General features: G+C 43.6%; 1 pseudogene; it reads right to left on the reverse strand.

Moving 5' to 3' along the window:
- Positions 1-1,959: 1,959 nt before the first annotated feature.
- On the reverse strand, positions 1,960-2,057 carry LOC138401964 (small nucleolar RNA U13; annotated as a pseudogene).
- Positions 2,058-3,779: the final 1,722 nt, after the last annotated feature.

The raw sequence follows: 3,779 nt of genomic DNA on the forward strand, positions 1-3,779 counted from the left end.
CAGCCTCAGAAAGGGCTTTGGCGAGCAACCCCGGGCTTGCATGCACGCGGGAAGCAGCGCTGCTGCGCTGGGGACAAATTTCTCCCGCAGGCGGAAACAAGGGCGTTCCAGCTTCGCCCTCCCTCGTGGCGCGGAGTGTAAAATACTGATCCGCGCTGAATCGTCTGGAAAGGCACCTTTAGGAACGGGTGAGCTAAGAAATTTGGTGTCTTCCGTTATGCTCCCCTAGAACCGGGGTTGGCAAACTTTCTGTGGAGCACTAGATAGTAAATATTTTAGGCATTTGGGGCCATGCGGTCTCGAGTACAGCTACGGAAGTCCTTTATCCACGGTTTTGTTTCTCGTGGTTTCAGTTACCCGCAGTCCAAAAATATTAAGTCGAAAATTCCAGAAGGAAGCATCCGTTCTAGATACTGCTCTGTTTCTGAGAAGCATGATGAGATCTTGCTGGAGTCACGGTTCCTCCCGGCCTGGGGCATGGATCCACCCTTTGTCCAGCGACTCCATGCTATGTACGCTCCCTGCCCTTGAGTCACTGAGGAGCCATCTCAGTCATTAGGTCAGATCAAGTGTGGCAGTGTCACAGTGCTCGTGTTCAAGGAATCCTGATGTTACTAATAACGGCTCCAAAGCACAAGAGTAGTGATGTTGGCAATTTGGATATGCCAAAGATAAGTCGTAAAGTGCTTCCTTTAAGTGAAAAGGTGAAAGTTTTCCACTTAAGGAAAGAAAAAAAAAATCATATGCTGAGGTTGCTAAGACCTACAGTACATTGAGATATTTTGAGAGAGAGACTGCGTTAACATCACTTTCATTACAGCATATTGTTATCATTGTTTTGTTATTAGTTGTTAATCTCTTACTGTGCCTAATTTATAAATTAAACTATCATTGGTATATATATATATATATATATATATATGAAAAAAAGAGTATATAGAGAGTTGTGCACTATCTGTAGTTTCAGACATCCCCTCGGGGACTTGGAACATATCCCCTGAGGATGGGGGGAAGTATTGTAATTCCCTGTCTTGGTTTTTTTTTTTTCTTTGAGGCAGGGTCTAGCTCTGTTGCTCCGGCTGGAGTGCAGTGGCTTCATGGTAGCTCATTGCAACCTTGAAATCCCAGACTCGGGTGATCTTCCTACGTCAGCCTCTCCAGTAGCTGAGACTATAGGTGCTCACCACCATGCCCAGCTAATTTTTTTTTTCCCCTACTTTTAGTTGCTCATCTAATTTATTTTTATTTTTAGCAGAGACGGAGGTCTTGCTCTTGCTCAGGCTGGTCTCGAACTCCTGACCTCCAGCAATCCTCCCACCTCAGCCTTCCCGAGTGGTAGGATTACAGGTGTGAACCACCATGCACGGCCAGATTTTTCTAATTTTTGTAGAGGGGGGGGTAGGGTGGGATCACTGCTGTGTTGCTCAGGCTGGTCCCAGACTCCTGGCCTAAAGTGATCCTCTAGCCTTGGCCTCCCAGAGTGGTAAGATTAGAGGTGTGAGCCACCATGCCCACTTCGACTCTATCTTGCCATGGGCAATAGCACTAAACATGATCATGGCTGTGTTCCAACAAAACTTTATTGTGAACACTGAAATTTTGAATTTTACATAATCTTCACGTGTCACAAAACATTTCTTTGGTTTTTCTCATTCCCCCAAAGTAAAAACACATGAAAGTTAAAAAAACTTAATAATGAAAGCAAAGGGAAAAAAATCCTTAAAATGTAAAAAAAAATATTCTTAGCTGCTGGCTGTACAAAAACAGGTGGAGGGCCAATTTGCCAATCTGTGTCTTAAACCATTTTTTGCCAAAAGGCAGCTGGCATCCCATTAGTGAACTGCAAAATAGTTTTAGTGGGCTGCAATCAGCTTACAAAAAAACAATGTTTTTCACTGACCCTAAGATGCTTTCAATTGTAAGATATGTTATTTCTTTTTCTTTTTTTCTTTTTTTTCACATCAGATAGGTAAAGTGCTGACTAGGTAACAAGGTTTGAAGGAGGCACACCTCACACACAGTGAAAACCCAATCATGCTTATGAACTACAAAAAGATCCAAGAGACATTATTTTTGATACTACTATAAAATAAAAATATAAGCTGCAAAACAAAGTATGAAATTTATTTCACATGGATGAGGCGCTATGAGGAGGTGCAATCTGATTTCAGAGATGTTAAAATGGAACTACAAGCGTGCACCTCAGAATCAACGACATGTGCTAATGGCATAGAAGGTATCAGAGCCTATCCCTTGTGGTGAGGCGAGGGTTTCAGAGTATTTGAGAAAATTTCTGTTTCAATTTATACGCATAGTTTACCTTCTCCCTTGCAGGATAGTGTTAAATTGTTTGGATTTGGATTTCATTAAATGCTTGGAGAACCTGGAATTAATGGGTTAGAGGCTGTTGTGTACCCAAACGATCATATTTATAACAGCTACTACTTAGTTATTTAACAAAGAGTTAGCATATAGGGTACAACAGACATTCCTCTAGAAGCTGAGGATACAGCAGTAAACAGAACACAAGTCCCTCACCTCATGTAGCTTATAGTCTAGTGGGCAGAAATAGAAAAGAAGCAAGACATTTTATATATTTCATCATAGGCAGTGATAAAATACAAGTGGAAAAATAGCATTGGGGCCAGGCGCGGTGGCTCACACCTGTAGTCCCAGCTACTTAGGGAGGCTGAGGCGGGAGGATCCCATGAGCCTGGGAGTTCGAGGTTACAGTGAGCTAGGTCATGCCACTGCACTCCGGCCTGAGCAACAGAGTGAGACCCCATCTCAAAAACAAACAAATAAAAAAGTAAACATTTAGAAACAATGTTATCTCAAAGTTTTAAGGGAAGGTTAAATAAAGTCTTTTGAAATAAATACTGACTGTTATCACGTGGTTGCACTTAGGTGGCAATTTCTAAAAAGGCAGCTTTGGAAGTTGAAGGGACCACTGGCTTCAAGCAAAAAGTAATTTGAAAATGGCAGATGTCGTCTCGTGTGAGGAGGAACAAGGATCACAACCGCTGAAGAAGAACGTAAGGGAATCTAAACAGAGAGACAAGGCTGAGGAAGATGATGAGGTGATCTTTGTTGGGGTGGAACATGTAAATAAAGACCCTGAAGTTCTCTTTGTCGGGATGATTTCAGATTCAAAACCCATCATTTCAAACATTTTGAACAGAGTCACCCCGGGCTCAAAAAGAAAGAGAAGCTACCTCCCTTACGATCCTGCTCAAGGGTCGCAGCCTGCAAATCACAGGAACCCTAGGGCACAAGCCATGGTGCCAATATCCCAGTCGGAATGGAGATCGACAGATGGTCCTCTTACTATTGAGTCTTCATCTAAACCTGGGTGTGAAATGAGCTCACCACAAGTTCTTCCTGAGAATTCCTCGGCTTTGCTTTCCCCAAGGACTCAGTGTCCAGTTGGAGCTGTGCTCTCTGCAGGAGGCAAAGATGCGAGTCCTTGTGATGCCAAACAACTTTCCGCCTCGGAGACAAACAGCAGGAATCCCCAAAGGGCTAAAGTCAGGGATGGAATCCCAGGGGTACATTCTTTAGCTGTGGTCCCTTCAGGTCTCCCTCCCAGGATGACAGGTACGCCCTCACAGGGTTCCTGCAGCACGTCAAGCTGTGTTCCGAATGGAGCATCATTTCCCTGGGCTGACGATAACAAAAAGTCACATTTCAGTCTTACGGATGGAGCAAATGGTTCTGAAAGACTGGTAATAACAGACTTTTCAACTCTAGCAAGGCAAAACCAGACCTTTGACCCCGAG

This window comes from Eulemur rufifrons, chromosome 21 (assembly GCF_041146395.1).
Source record: "Eulemur rufifrons isolate Redbay chromosome 21, OSU_ERuf_1, whole genome shotgun sequence".
NCBI lineage: Eukaryota > Metazoa > Chordata > Mammalia > Primates > Lemuridae > Eulemur > Eulemur rufifrons.